The sequence below is a fragment of the Eptatretus burgeri genome, chromosome 4, assembly GCF_056783735.1.
Source record: "Eptatretus burgeri isolate ZD-2024b chromosome 4, Ebu_testis_v1, whole genome shotgun sequence".
Lineage (NCBI taxonomy): Eukaryota > Metazoa > Chordata > Myxini > Myxiniformes > Myxinidae > Eptatretus > Eptatretus burgeri.
This window is the reverse complement of record NC_140964.1, coordinates 90384250-90401291: the sequence shown is the minus strand read 5'-3', so window position 1 is coordinate 90401291 and position 17042 is coordinate 90384250. Positions and strand designations below refer to the sequence as shown.

The 17042-nt window shown below is 44.0% G+C and overlaps 1 protein-coding gene across 3 annotated transcripts in view; it reads right to left on the bottom strand.

Moving 5' to 3' along the window:
- The window catches only part of SPPL3 (signal peptide peptidase like 3), a 132741-nt gene that overhangs the window by 52074 nt on the left and 63625 nt on the right, over positions 1–17042 (bottom strand). The window contains exon 1 of one of the 3 annotated variants that reach the window (XM_085879272.1): positions 1470–1491. The exons of the other annotated variants lie outside the window; for them this stretch is intronic. The gene's annotated coding sequence lies outside the window, so the exon portion shown is untranslated. Of the gene's footprint in view, positions 1–1469; positions 1492–17042 lie in introns of those variants that run through there. 3 annotated transcript variants of the gene reach the window in all.

The following is a 17042-nucleotide window of genomic DNA, read 5'->3' as shown; positions in this document are numbered from 1 at the left end:
TCCGTGCGGACACGAATCGTCCACGATGAAGCCATTTGCTTAATTTCCAACATTCAGAGAAGAAAATACTGGGGGATGGAAAGGACTCACAGTGTGAGGGAGGAAAGTGACAGAGGGAAGTGGGGGTTTGGGAGGAGGGCTGGAAGGTGTAGGGAGTGGAAGGGGTGAGAGAGGGTGGGCGTGGGGGAGGGTCTGAGAAGCGGGTGTTCCCCATCCCTGGGCAGAGAAATTTTGTGATCCAATTTGAACCAAGGATCGGTACTTTCATTGTGTATTATGAACAAAGGTACCAAGTTGAACCGAGGATTGGTGCTTTCATCATTGTAAAATGAACCAAGGTACCAAGTTGAACCGAGGATTGGTGCTTTCATCATTGTAAAATGAACCAAGGTACCAAGTTGAACCGAGGATTGGTGCTTTCATCATTGTAAAATGAACCAAGGTACCAAGTTGAACCGAGGATTGGTGCTTTCATCATTGTAAAATGAACCAAGGTACCAAGATGAACTGAGGCTATTCTGCGATATCTGCCATTAAGAAATACTAATTGTATATTTTTGAGATCTTTTGGCCAGCACAAGAATAAAAGGCTACCTTTTTTTTTTTTTTCTATCGTGGTATTTTTACCATGAGCTTCCAGCTAGTACACAATAACATTCAATAATAATAAAGAGAAGAAAATAAATTGGGTATCAGCCTGTAATGCTTGTTACTGAAAGAATAATAAGGATAACAAGAGTGAGAATTGCTTTGCAATACATGTCTCTGACCGGTCCCAATGAATGTTCAGGAGATAAAAATTCGTTTGCGTTCAGTGCACACTCGAGCCAGACCGGAACCAAAACGAAGAAAAACTGTCTCACCCACCGGAACCATCAAACTGTTCGTTTAGAGGCTTTGCCTATTCAATATTAAAAATAACCGGATGTACATACATGAAGCAAAAAACATGCGTACAGCTTGTGTGCTCAAATAATACATCGCGGTTATACACATGGGATCATTCCAATTGCCATGAACCAACAGCCAGGCCTAAGGCCCGTCGATGTGTGCTGCTTCATGCAATGGCGGTGCATGATTTTATTAGTGAGGAGTTGGACCAACTGTCCAGCCAATGGGTGTAAAGCAGTGGGGTGGAATCAGGCCGGTTGAACACCGGCCCATGTATAATATGTGACTTGTTGAAGTTCAAAAAGGGCATCCCTGAAAAATTGACAAAACGCCATGAAACTCGAATTTCTCATGTAACTTATCATAATAAAGCCATGTCCCGAGTTTCAGTTGAACACCTTAAAGGGTATGGGGGGGGGGAAGTCAGGAAAAAAAACACAGGTAGGACGGACAGACAAACAGACAGACAGAAAGACAGACAAAGCAAACATATAGTCCCCTCCGGTGAAACCGGTTGGGGACTAATAACGTCGCCCCTCATTCCCATGTAGTATATATAAAAAAAACATGTAACATACTCTTTCCAGTGTTAGTGCTGTTGAAGCAGTTTCTTGGAACAGGTTATGTTGGGTAGTTTCCTGTGACCTTCCCAGCAGTCACTCAGGGCAGGAATTTGGAATTTAACCAGGGTGCTGGTGATCGCTTACATGTTCTTCACAAAGGGCACCAAGGGATCTTTAACATCCACCACTGAACTAATGCTCGCAGACAGGATGCCCACTCATCCGAGGGATGGCACACACATTGATGCTTCGCCCTGTACGTGAAACATAAGGGTGATCGTTTATAACTGGGTAAAGATTCGAACCCAGGCTTGACAGCTCACAGACGAATGTGCATACCTCTAACGCCTAGAAGCCATCCTGCCAGACCATATATAGCATGGTCATGCACCACTTATTTCATTGAGCTGTGGATGCAGAAGGGGGAAAAAAAAAAAAATTAACAAGGATGGATCTCGGGGATAAAAATGACAGGACAATTTAGTTTCGTTTTTCATTTCTGGTCAAAATAACAACTAGTACAATTTTATAACCACCATTACAACCATTACAAAAACAATATTGAACTTGCTTCCTGTGTGGCTTTTAAGAAAAATCACGAGGTTGGGGAGTCATTATTTTGTACTCTGGGGCAAGAAAATGCCCCATCTCAAACTAAATATGTTGTTATGTACATGTGTAAATAAGGGTATACATGAGTATACATGAGTATACATAAGTGTAAATGGCACGAACTGTCCTGATAAAGAAGTTAGTTTCGCATCAAGGGAAGACGATATAAAAACTTTGCCATTCCATTTGCTGCAGTGAGCCTCAAAGTTTCAATGACTTATCTACACACAAGTTTAAACCAAAACTCACTTCACTGATGAGTTCAGCAAATTCCAATTTCGCATTTTTGTTTCACTTTGCTCCACAAACAGTATTTTTATCTCACTTTCTCTGTTGTCATGCATGATCACGAGCCTCATCCTACCGCGTGCCCACACCACCATCCCCAACCAAGAGTAAGCACTCAATTTAACACAAGGCATCCAGCCACCTCGACTTGTATACAATACAAAAACCCAACAGTGGTACGAACACAGGTAAAGGCCACATGACCAACAATATAGCAACCTGAGATAAATATTAAGATTTTGAAAAGTGTGTGGAGATTACTTCAAAGCTTTGGGTGGCCTGTTGGTTTACCCTTCTGAACCTCTATCTCAGGATGCAGGAAAACCAAGGTTCAAATCCCATGCACCATTTGTTTTTGTCCAGTCTACTTATGTCCTTGTGATAAACATGAGATTAACTGCAGTCTTTGGCCTGCATATGATTTATATACAAGCTCTTCCATGAGCCTAAGATCATTGTTAAAAGAGGAAATAAATGAATAGGACCAGAATAGGTGGTAAAATGGTTGGAATGTCTGCTCTGAGTCTGGGAGGTCAATGGTTCAAACCCTAGCAGTCATTATTAAAAAAAAAACAAAGGGGGGGGGGGAAGAAAATAAGAAGAAAAAAAAGACTTCAAAAATGGTACATGTTGCATCCTTGCTTGACGTTCAGCATTTAAAAGGACAGAGCACAGACAATACCCACCGGTTGGCATCCATGGGGAGGAGGAAATTTCTTCTTAAGAAATGCCTCCCCTGAGTGCCATAAGAAAAGCGGTACCACCGGTATAATTATATAATTTTTATTAAAGCAGTTATACCGGTATAATTTGGCATATCAATAGACTGATATTGAAATTCTGAATATATGTACCAGTATACCGAAAACCAAAACAAACAAAAAACCAAACAAACAAACCAGTATATCACCAACGTATAACGGCAAGACGTATCAGGAAGTACGTGCAGTAGGTTTTAACTTTTAACCCTGAACACCCATCACCGTAACAGCAATCACGTTTTTCTTTGCCCTTATGGCTGTTTTTAAAGCAATTGACAATTGGTTATATATTTTAATCAGGTGTTCTTTAGAAAGCCTATACCGATTACTGACAGTATAATCACAGTGGTACAAAGCGACACCGGTATAGTCGTAGCGGTACAAAGCGACACCGGTATAGTCGTAGCGGTACAAAGCGACACCGGTATAGTCATCCTGGTACATAGCGATACCAGTATAGTCATCCTGGTACATAGCGATACCGGCATAGTCATCGTGGTACAAAGCGACACCGGTATAGTCATCCTGGTACATAGCGATACCGGTATAGTCGGAGCGGTACAAAGCGACGCCGGTATAGTCGTAGTGGTACAAAGGGACGCCGGAATCGTCGGAGCGGAACAAAGCGACACCGGTTTAGTCGTAGCGGTACATAGCAACGCCGGTTTAGTCGTAGCGGTACAAAGCGACACCGGTTTAGTCGTAGCGGTACAAAGCGACACCGGTATAGTCGTAGCGGTACAAAGCGACACCGGTATAGTCGTAGCGGTACAAAAGGGACACCGGTATAGTCGTAGCGGTACAAAGCGACACCGGTATAGTCGTAGCGGTACAAAGCGACACCGGTATAGTCGTAGCGGTACAAAGCGACACCGGTATAGTCGTAGCGGTACAAAGCGACACCGGTATAGTCGTAGCGGTACAAAGCGACACCGGTATAGTCGTAGCGGTACAAAGCGACACAGGTATAGTCGTAGCGGTACAAAGCGACACCGGTATAGTCGTAGCGGTACAAAGCGACACAGGTATAGTCGTAGCGGTACAAAGCGACACCGGTAGAGTCGTAGCGGTACAAAGCGACACCGGTATAGTCGTAGCGGTACAAAGCGACACCGGTATAGTCGTAGCGGTACAAAGCGACACCGGTATAGTCGTAGCGGTACAAAGCGACACCGGTATAGTCGTAGCGGTACAAAGCGACACCGGTATAGTCGTAGCGGTACAAAGCGACACCGGTATAGTCGTAGCGGTACAAAGCGACACCGGTATAGTCGTAGCGGTACAAAGCGACACCGGTATAGTCGTAGCGGTACAAAGCGACACCGGTATAGTCGTAGCGGTACAAAGCGACACCGGTATAGTCGTAGCGGTACAAAGCGACACCGGTATAGTCGTAGCGGAACAAAGCGACACCGGTAGAGTCGTAGCGGTACAAAGCGACACCGGTATAGTCGTAGCGGTACAAAGCGACACAGGTATAGTCGTAGCGGTACAAAGCGACACAGGTATAGTCGTAGCGGTACAAAGCGACACCGGTAGAGTCGTAGCGGTACAAAGCGACACCGGTATAGTCGTAGCGGTACAAAGCGACACCGGTATAGTCGTAGCGGTACAAAGCGACACCGGTATAGTCGTAGCGGTACAAAGCGACACCGGTATAGTCGTAGCGGTACAAAGCGCCACCGGTATAGTCGTAGCGGTACAAAGCGACACCGGTATAGTCGTAGCGGTACAAAGCGACACCGGTATAGTCGTAGCGGTACAAAGCGACACAGGTATAGTCGTAGCGGTACAAAGCGACACCGGTAGAGTCGTAGCGGTACAAAGCGACACCGGTATAGTCGTAGCGGTACAAAGCGACACCGGTATAGTCGTAGCGGTACAAAGCGACACCGGTATAGTCGTAGCGGTACAAAGCGACACCGGTATAGTCGTAGCGGTACAAAGCGACACCGGTATAGTCGTAGCGGTACAAAGCGACACCGGTATAGTCGTAGCGGTACAAAGCGCCACCGGTATAGTCGTAGCGGTACAAAGCGACACCGGTATAGTCGTAGCGGTACAAAGCGACACCGGTATAGTCGTAGCGGTACAAAGCGACACAGGTATAGTCGTAGCGGTACAAAGCGACACCGGTAGAGTCGTAGCGGTACAAAGCGACACCGGTATAGTCGTAGCGGTACAAAGCGCCACCGGTATAGTCGTAGCGGTACAAAGCGACACCGGTATAGTCGTAGCGGTACAAAGCGACACCGGTATAGTCGTAGCGGTACAAAGCGACACCGGTAGAGTCGTAGCGGTACAAAGCGACACCGGTATAGTCGTAGCGGTACAAAGCGACACCGGTATAGTCGTAGCGGTACAAAGCGACACCGGTATAGTCGTAGCGGTACAAAGCGACACCGGTATAGTCGTAGCGGTACAAAGCGACACCGGTATAGTCGTAGCGGTACAAAGCGACACCGGTATAGTCGTAGCGGTACAAAGCGACACCGGTATAGTCGTAGCGGTACAAAGCGACACCGGTATAGTCGTAGCGGTACAAAGCGACACCGGTATAGTCGTAGCGGTACAAAGCGACACCGGTATAGTCGTAGCGGTACAAAGCGACACCGGTATAGTCGTAGCGGTACAAAGCGACACCGGTATAGTCGTAGCGGTACAAAGCGACACCGGTATAGTCGTAGCGGTACAAAGCGCCACCGGTATAGTCGTAGCGGTACAAAGCGACACCGGTATAGTCGTAGCGGTACAAAGCGACACCGGTATAGTCGTAGCGGTACAAAGCGACACAGGTATAGTCGTAGCGGTACAAAGCGACACCGGTAGAGTCGTAGCGGTACAAAGCGACACCGGTATAGTCGTAGCGGTACAAAGCGCCACCGGTATAGTCGTAGCGGTACAAAGCGACACCGGTATAGTCGTAGCGGTACAAAGCGACACCGGTATAGTCGTAGCGGTACAAAGCGACACAGGTATAGTCGTAGCGGTACAAAGCGACACCGGTAGAGTCGTAGCGGTACAAAGCGACACCGGTATAGTCGTAGCGGTACAAAGCGACACCGGTATAGTCGTAGCGGTACAAAGCGACACCGGTATAGTCGTAGCGGTACAAAGCGACACCGGTATAGTCGTAGCGGTACAAAGCGACACCGGTATAGTCGTAGCGGTACAAAGCGACACCGGTATAGTCGTAGCGGTACAAAGCGACACCGGTATAGTCGTAGCGGTACAAAGCGACACCGGTATAGTCGTAGCGGTACAAAGCGACACCGGTATAGTCGTAGCGGTACAAAGCGACACCGGTATAGTCGTAGCGGTACAAAGCGACACCGGTATAGTCGTAGCGGAACAAAGCGACACCGGTAGAGTCGTAGCGGTACAAAGCGACACCGGTATAGTCGTAGCGGTACAAAGCGACACAGGTATAGTCGTAGCGGTACAAAGCGACACAGGTATAGTCGTAGCGGTACAAAGCGACACCGGTAGAGTCGTAGCGGTACAAAGCGACACCGGTATAGTCGTAGCGGTACAAAGCGACACCGGTATAGTCGTAGCGGTACAAAGCGACACCGGTATAGTCGTAGCGGTACAAAGCGACACCGGTATAGTCGTAGCGGTACAAAGCGCCACCGGTATAGTCGTAGCGGTACAAAGCGACACCGGTATAGTCGTAGCGGTACAAAGCGACACCGGTATAGTCGTAGCGGTGCAAAGCGACACCGGTATAGTCGTAGCGGTACAAAGCGACACCGGTATAGTCGTAGCGGTACAAAGCGACACCGGTATAGTCGTAGCGGTACAAAGCGACACCGGTATAGTCGTAGCGGTACAAAGCGACACCGGTATAGTCGTAGCGGTACAAAGCGACACCGGTATAGTCGTAGTGGTACAAAGCGACACCGGTATAGTCGTAGCGGTACAAAGCGACACCGGTATAGTCGTAGTGGTGCAAAGTGACACTGATATAGTCATCCTGGTACAAAGCAATACCGGTATAGTCATAGCGGGATATAGCGATACTGGTATAGTCGTAGTGGTACAAAGCGACATCGGTATAGTCATCGTGGTACAAAGCAACACCAGTATAGTCGTAGCGGTACAAAACGATGCCGGTATAGTCGTAGCGGTACAAAGCGATACCGGTATAGTCATCGTGGTACAAAGCGATACCGGTATAGTGATAGCGGTACAAAGCGACACCGGTATAGTCATGTCAGTATGGCGATCCACGAATGTCATACCAGTACAATAGTCATACCGGAATGAAGCGATACCAGTATGAACCGGTGGTGATCCACGATAGTCATACCGACATGGTGATCCGCGATAGCGATAGATACCAGCCTGTGTTGATTACCAATACTGATCTCGCTTTAAAACAAAATTGTGTGTGGTGTGTGTGTCTGTGTGTGTGTGGTGTGTGTGTCTGTGTGTGTCTGTGTGTGTCTGTGTGTGTCTGTGTGTGTCTGTGTGTGTCTGTGTGTGTCTGTGTGTGTCTGTGTGTGTCTGTGTGTGTCTGTGTGTGTCTGTGTGTGTCTGTGTGTGTCTGTGTGTGTCTGTGTGTGTCTGTGTGTGTCTGTGTGTGTCTGTGTGTGTCTGCGTGTGTCTGTGTGTGTCTGTGTGTGTCTGTGTGTGTCTGTGTGTGTCTGTGTGTGTCTGTGTGTGTCTGTGTGTGTCTGTGTGTGTCTGTGTGTGTCTGTGTGTGTCTGTGTGTGTGTGTGTGTGTGTGTGTGTGTCATTACAAACCTAAGACCTTGTATATTAAAAAAACAATGGAAAAAAAAATACATTTGCACAAATAGAAATAGACTACAAAGTGAAGTTGCAAATATGTTGCACATTACCTATTGCAAATTAACTAAATTCCTGCAGTCACAGGAAGAAATTGAATAAATTTATATATTCTCATTTAGGTCACACCTGGCTGATGCATCCCAGAAAGGTTTACTGTTCCGTTCCAAACGAGTTTGTTGCACTGTCCATTTTCTCCTCTGCACATCATTCTTCGTTCTTAAGAATGGTAGAGCAGCTCCACTAATCGAGCTTGTTGCACATATCACACAAACCGATTGCACACAAGCAAGTTATTGATCGTTCGTTAACAATGAGTGTAGTTTTCAGGAAAAGTGGTCAGTGAAGAAAAGGTTGTGCAGCAATTAATCAAATAGTGAAACTATTTTTGGAAATGTTGGGTATGTTATGTGGACAAAGAAAAGACGTATCGAGGTACAGGTGGATTACAATAAATTAAATAAATGAGCTCAAAATTAAATAAATTAATTCAATAAATTAGCACCACACGAGCACAAAATAATTTGTTTGAGAATATTCCAAGATAATGATTAACTTTACACATACTCACACAACAACAACAACAACAACAACAACAACAACAACAACAACAACATATAGACGCATGAGCACGCATGCACGAGCGCACACATGCGGCAATTTTTTTTGGAATTGGCAGGTTGGAGTCAGTGTGATTACCGACAACAGTACGTACTGTTTTCAACCCAGAAACCTTGAGTAGCTTTCACCAAAAAAACGTTGCATTTAAATTTTATTCAGACGTTTCAAGGATATGATCACAAACATTAATCTTTGTAAACAGCTGCGTGCGATGTTTAGAAAATAAATTTGGCTCGGTAATTTAGAAAACACGTTAACACAGCAAACGGCTCGGAAATCGGGTGTTATTTCACAACCACTCGCTCAGGACGATGGAGCACGAGCCACTCGCTCAGGATCCCTTTAACTTTAAAGCCGGTCTTCAACTTGCACGCAGCAGTTAAAGAAATAAAATGAAGTTGTTCACAGCATGACTTTATCCACAAAAGAGTTGCTGTTGAATGTGGAACAACCCAGGAAACATCGCAAAGTTTAATCGCCCGTGAAATAAACATTGCAGATAATCCGTCTTGTTGCCTGCTCATCTGTGCACACGTCACGTGGTACATCGGTCGCAATCCGCACAAACGTTACAACTTCATTTTAAATTGAAACATCCGTTTTTCACCAGATTTGCTTTGTTTCCCTGTAGAGCACCTCGTAAAATCTCCAAAAACAGACACAGATCTGCCAGATGCAATGGATGGGCAATCCCTCTGGGGGACAGGGTACGAGGTCGAGCAGTGAATACATCAAATCATACATCTCAATGAAGCTGATTAATTTTTGCACATTCTTAAATCTTTTGTCCACGCAATATAAATTCTCCAAACAGAAGAAAAATATAAGATGAAATACTTTGGAAATTTCACATTTTCTTGTGTATATATGGAGAAGGAGGGAACATTTGCTTGCTTGGTTAAAGTAAATAGGTACGTTGACTTAGTTTATAAGACTCGTTATTTGTATACATTGACGAGGCTCATATGACAGCTCACACACAACACACAACAAGAGGGGCATGAGACAAGAGGGGTGGGAGAGGGAAGGACAAAACAGTGGGGAACAGAGACATTGGATCTGTGGAACGGAGAGGGATGGTGCGGGGAACACGGGGTACACAAGATGGACACTACAGGGACTTTCAGGAAGGAAAGCAGGGAATTTGAAGGAGGTGCGTTTGGGGTGGATGAACAGGGGTAGAAAAGATCGAGGTTTTGGATGGGGGAAGACAAGAGGTGGTGGTGAGCAGCTGTTTTGAAGGCCTGGAGGGAAGAATGGGATTGAATAGAGTGAGGGAGTTTATTCCAAAGGCGGGAAAAAAAGAGGAATAAAAGAGTGAAGGTGAGCAGTGATTCGTGATTTTGGTAGTTTTACCAGAAGAGGGTTGTTGGCGGACCTTGAGCGCCCTGCAGAAATATGGTGGGGACATATGGCAGAGAGAACAAGGGGTACGAGACCGGAGAGGAGACGGTAGAAGACAGAACGAACACCGACCTGTCTGCGGTAAGAGAGTGAGAGGCCCAAAGACTCAGCCTCATCACAGGAGATACCACTGATCCGAAATGCCTTGGTTTCCACAGCATGAAGCCAAGAAAGGTGAGAGGCAGGGGCACCAGCACAGAGGGGAGAGCAATACTCCATCAGGCTGTGGATGAAAGCTTTGTTATTTCTTTAAATTATCAGATTTCACTCCAGATTTCGACACTTCCTTAGTCCGGACAATATCCAATCCTCAAAGCCGAAATAATATTTTGATGATATACTTTAATTAGTCTATGAGAGTAGATTGTGGAAAATCGTATCATTAACCTCCGCCATCGAAGATCGGAGGTTACTGTTTTCACCCCTTTCTGTCTGTTTGTTTGTGAACAGTATTACGGAAAAACTCCGACGGATTTCGCCAAAATTTGGTGGGGGGATTAGGTATGGTCCAAGGATCATGCCATTAGATTTTGGACTTAGTCCAAAATCCAATGTGGCCGCTATGGCGGCCATTTTGAAAAAATATTTGAATTTTTTTTTTTTGCATTTCTCCATGTTATAAGTGATTTCCAACAAATAAACATGCCAAAATTATAATTGCGGCTGATTTTGGAACTTCAAGTGGATATACCCATGTAAAATCAATTTCTGCCTCAAGGAATCTAGTTATGACGAATGAATTGAGTATGTAAAAGTTAAAAGTAAAAGGGAAAGTTGCAAACTATAACACTGTGAGCACTGTTGACATCAAATTGAATGAATAGGATATCAGGTTCACTTGAGTGACCATGCAGTCTTGGCGGCGGAGGTTTTGCACGCTACCGAGTGCTCCCCCTCTAGTTCATGCATGAAATCGCTCCAAGCTCCGAATTTGAAGACTATAGTTCTTACAAAAGAGATGTATACAATGATTCGTAGTGATGATGAACAGGCATTCAACAATATAAGTGAGGAAAGTGAGAAAAAAAAAACAATCGTTAAGAAATCGTTGCAGCCTGTTCCAAGTCAAGGCATGGTTGAGTCGGCCAAAAAAAAAAAACATGGCGGCTTCAGACCCCCAAAGAGAGAGAGCAGTGACCGAGGATGCGCCTGATTTTTGCACGGGTTTTGCTGATTTTTAGATCCTCGTGGAGGATCTCTAAGTCTTACTCACGGTGTTGTTCTTGTGGACTTTTTTGTTTCACAGCCTACAGTTTTCATCGAAACTTCCTGAAACTTGGCATATATATGTAAAAATACCCTGCGCAGACAGTAACCATGTCCGATTTTGAAAATTCCTCCAAGAAAAAAGGTACGACGTCAAAATATCTCTGCTAATGGAAATCGCCAAAAAAATTATCTCCGAAACTAGGCAAGCTTTTTGAATTCTGTTTGCGGGAATCGAACAGGTCATTCGCAGAGATGAATTACCGCACATGTGATACACATCACTATGACGTCATATCAATTTTTATGACGTCATTCTTATTTTTTGTTTCACAACCAAGAGTTTTCATCGGATCTTCGTGAAACTTGCCATGTATATGCAGAAAGCCCACGCACAGGCAGTAACCATCTCCGATTTTGGAAATTCTTCCAAGAAAAAAAGTTGACGTCATAATATCGCCGCAAATGGAAATCGCCCATACCATTATCTCCGAAACTAGGCGAGCTGTTTGAATTTTGCTTGCGGGACTCAAGCCGGGCATTAGCACAGATAATTATTTATCGCAAATCTGATACATCACAATGACGTCATATTCGTTTTTATAACGTCATTATTAAGAGGACGAGGATCTTACTTCTCAATTGCCATCCTGTTATTCTCACTGACATTACGCTTGACATAAATGAAGACCACAAGGGGAAAATCAAAGATGTCACTTTTTATAAATTTCAGGGTTATTGCACCTGCCAATAGTTGGCAACATAAGGTTTCCTCTCACAATATTATTTAACAAATAACCAGGGGTGTCACATAATTTATATGGTATAAAGTTTAGCCGTGCAATGAAAAAACAAGTGTTGTCAAAGCTGAACAAGTAGAAACCCAGAGTTGTCAGTACTTTACTCCTGGTTATCTCCCTTTCATTCATGTTAACTGTTCCACCATAATATTCAGAGTTGAGAAACTAAAAAATGAAAGGTTGTAAAACTTTCACAGCATAAACTCTGAGCACTACAATAGCCTATTTGGTTACATCATGGGCTCCGTAGTTGGTGCACATCGTGGTTCAAGCCTGGTCAAACCTTTATTGTGACTTTTATGGGACCCACGCCGTGGCTTAATGGTTAGCGCGTCTGAGTACCCATCCTCATTCGATGTACCCACCGCCCAATCAACCTGCCTAGGTATATGAGGGAGTCACATGAGGTGACTTCGGCTATCACGGGGGTGGTTTATCCTTGGTTTCCTCCCGGTTTTCCATCATATTAAGTAGTACGGAGTAAGAAATGGAGAATCCGTCGTCATATAAGCGAAATACCCTTGAGTATGGTGTTGATCACCAATCAAACAAAAAAACAATGACCGTTTAATGTTGAAAAAAATAATCTGTGATCACCAAAGTCATGTAATGTATGCTAATAACAAACAAGCATGAATTTGCTACACATCCTGGGTTAAAATTGCATGGCAATTATTAAACAAGGGAATAACCAGTGATGTCAGTTTGCAACATTGATTCATTCCTTGCTCTTAAATTAAATAACACAGAAGCTTGGCAAATGCTACATGCTTAATTTGATCGGCCAATGATCACTCTTCCTTTTACTGGAAAAGAAATCTATATGACAGTTATTAAACAGTCCACCAAAGTCTTGAAACTTTGTTTTTCAGTTTCTTCAAAATTGACTTTTCCTAACATCTCTGGTTTTCCCCTTGTGGTCTTCAAATATCTTCTACAATGTCCTTGTAGGTATGAGTATCAGTATTGGAGAGAAATGGTGCAAAGAAGATGATATAAGCATCAGAGTTGGATTGCATCAACACCGACAACCACCTGTGGGAAATGTAGCGCTGTGGTAATGTATATTGGACATCACCAAGAAAGGCACAGATTGTCTGCAAAAATTATCTGTGGTCAGCTGACAATTTGAAGTCAGAGTGAAGATCACACATCAAACCCTCAACATGGTAATCAAATGGCTCACAGGATTTCTTTGCAGTAATGTGAGCATGATGACAAGTTTCACCATCAATATCAAGCAAATTCCTAGACCTCGTTTCTAATCAGGTTTTCGATCCTTGCATTACAGCAAACGAGTCCATCTATATTGACATTAGGCTTTCCCAAGGAATTTTGTGATCAACAAACAATTTGCCAATAGCTGCAAAGAGCATCTCAATGTCAACTTTGATGACAGCAACAGACTTGAAGTGATGCAAGCCAATTTTCTGCTGATCAGGGCAGAAGTAACTGACAATGATAGCCAGTGCACGGAGGTCGTTTGAACCGGTTGCTTCATCAATGTTCAAGGAAAATTAGTGACGCTGAATTGCATTTACGAGCTTATCCTTGTAAGTTTTGGCAAGTCCATGAGTCATTTATATGAAGCTGATGTTCTGTCCCTCAGCTTTGTGTAAAAAAAAAAGAAGCTCCGCAAAGCGGGCGTAACCCCTCAGCCCATGCATTGTAAAAGGAAGCAGTGATATCACGATGATGCAGTCAGTTAGAGCACGTTGGACGTCATATCAAAAATCAATCAGACTTCAAGATGGCTACCGTGGCGGCGAGTGAAAATCGCAGCGCGCCCATTTTTGAAAGGAACCTTCCTTCCTCTACTCAACTCCAACACACACACACTGCAAAAATGCATTTAATCGGACAAGCCAAGCCGTTCTCGAAATTGACGAAAACCAATTTCAAGACGACTGCCGTGGCGGCCACACTGAAAATCGCAGCGCTCATTTTCAAAAGGAACCTTCCCCTACTCAACCCCAACATACCCTGCAAAATGGATTTAATCCGACAAGGCGTTCTCCTCGAAATCTACGGAAACCAATTTCAATATGGCTGCCATGGACGCCACATTGAAAATCGCAGCGCCCCCATTTTCGAAAGGAACCTTCCTCTACTCAACCCCAACACACCCTGCAAAAATGGATTTAATCGGACAAGGCGTTCTCCTCGAAATTGACAGAAACCAAAAGTTGACAGACAGACAGATGCCTGGACAATGCCTGTGACGACAATACCCCCTTTTCAGCCCAATTATGGCTGAGGGGTAAAAAGGACAGTTCAGCTTTGTATCAATGGGCAGCTGAACAAGAGCACACGTGTCATGAGCAAGCACTTTTGTGAAAATAATAAGCTTAGGCACTTAGGAAAAGGAAAATGATTTTTCCACAGTGATGAACCCTGTCAGCTTGTAGTGTTGTTGGTTTCTCGAGTTGCTACTTGTGTAGAAATTTTGGGAGACTGGCTTGAACAAGCTGAACAATTTCTGCTGATCTGAAACAAACATCACAATGTTGTCCGTCGAAAGGGAGCAATGTTTTTGGCCTTAAAGCAATTATTAAAATTTAAAAGCAGGTCTGCATAGGCAGTGAAATAATGTTACCATTGGAACCACCCCACTAAGCCCCCATCCATACTTCTTCTTTATGGACAGCTGGACTTTATCTTCTCAATCCTGGAAAAAGGGGCTTCAAAAAAAAAAAGGAATCTTATTCATTAAACGGACACAAATTTTTGTTCCATGTAACACATGGACACACACAGGACTTTTAAAAGCAGGAAAAGCCACATTAAAACTCGAGGTGTCGCTTCCACTTCCTCAATCCGGAAACACGGCTTTTAAACGAGGTATCTTCATGGTTTAAAAATGGACAGGAACTTTGTTCCAAGTCAATGGATAATTAGCTTTCCGACAAAGTAAATCGATTATTGTTTCAAACGGTACCATTTTTATTATTCTACGACAGCAGGAACCTTTTAGAACTTGATAGTATTCATAGAATACTTATCCTGCGCAGTCAACACTTTGGGAGAAAGAGGTGCAATGTTTTTAGGTTTTTCCAAGATGGCGCCTGTACCACGTGACCTCTGATATAATTATTATCATTAACATACTTGACAGGAGGAGGCGCTCCTACAGTGGAAATTGTGTCAATCGGACCAAGAATTGCGGAGAAACAAAATACATACTGATTGGATCAAGCATTGCACTTGTCGAATTACGACATCATAATTAAGGTACCGATGATATTATCATGAACATATCTTCTTCCCCAAGGGGAGTACTTGACAATAAGCCATGTTTCAATTTTTTCCATGGAGCGGTTTCGGAGATAGAGAAGTGCAACTTTTTTCGATTTTTCCAAGATGGCGTCACAATTATTATTTTAAAAAAATTCTGCAGGAGGAGCCGCTCATATTCTGAAAATTGTGTCCACCGAACTAACAGTCGCAGAGGAATTTTTTTTTTCATACTGATCAGATCAAACGTACTTGTCGAATGATGTCATAATGAAGGCACCGATGACATAATCATCAACATCCTGTTCTCTATATCGTTGTCCTATTCCCCATTGGGAGTACTTGACAATGAGCCATGTTTCAATTTTTTTACACTGAGCGGTTTGGGAGATATTGAGGTGCAACGTTTTTCCAAGATGGCGTCCATACCACGTGACCGATAATGTCAAAATTATGCATAAAAAAAAAATTCTACAGCAGAGGCACTCCTTTGGTAAAATTTCATGTCAATCGGACCAATTTTTCAATTTCAATAATTGTCAATAAAATTTTCATGCAAGATGGGCAGACCGATGGTCGCCAAAAAAATGATTTTAAAAAATGTAGATAGGCATGCCCGCACATTAGTTGGCCACATCTGCACATACACAACCGAATGCCTAACTCTGCTTTTCGCTTCGTGAGTGCAGGGTAATGAACATGCGTGAATGCACGTACACACACAATAACGATTTTTTCCACTTTTCAAATGCTTTGATTCATTTTAAATCTCAAAGAAAATCGTAAAATGATACCTGGTAAAGCAAAATGTGTCGTCTTAATTCAGACGAAGACTTCACGATTGGTGCCCTTCACGTAGTCTTCCAGTGCAACACAACCACGTTTCCCATAGTTCACTTCTTTGTTCCCAATGATGCAGTTTCCAAAGCCACGTTTCAATAGTAATGGACTCGGGGTTCGAGGCTCGCCATGAGAGGAAGCACTCGGGTCCCTTTTGAACACCCGGTCCCGAGGCTGCCGGGTAGAGATAACTCCGTGCACAGACAGGTTGCTAAGCAACCACGAACGCTGATTGGCACTGCCAATCTGGACAGGGTTACACTACTTTGCGTGATACCTTACTTGTGGACGGCTGAGTCAATTGGGGCTGCGTGTCCTCAGCGCACACCCGGATTACTGCCAAGCGATACAGAGAGTGTGCGGTGGCTAACGAACAAATTTGGGGGGTGCAGACTAACCCTAACCCTAACCCTAACCCTAACTAATGTGCAGACCATGCTGGACCAATGAAGGAAAAAACGCAACGGGCTGGGTTCATATATAACACAAGCAATTTATTAAAAGTGAGAGTGAGGAAAGGCCATGTGTAGCAAAGGGGCTTTATACACAAATGTACAGCAGGGAAAGCAAGAATTTGTGGGGTGTGACAAAAGAAATACAATTATTGACACAAAAAGAAAAACACAGAGCAGAACTACCTCTGATGTAAACTTCTACAATCTTATATTATGCTACACATTACAGGCGGCAGCAGAGACACACCCAAGGAAACTAGAGATAGCCTATAAAGAAGAGAAGCAGTTGAGGTGTAAACAACCTCGTTGTACCTGGCTCAACGGACCGACACAACCCAATCGCTTAGGAGTGGGGGGGGGGGGATGAGGGAATAAAACTGGGATGTCTTCAGTGTGTGAGTGGAAAGTGCAAAATGTGATACAGAAGAAGTGTGAGAAGGTAGGAATCGGTATGCTCTCAGTGATGCGTCCACAGTGGCCTGGACAACAGATGGAAGAGAAAGATGCCCAAGAGGTAACTTAATGGGGCATGTAAGAGAGTCTGCAAATGTGATATTAATGATGATGGCTGTG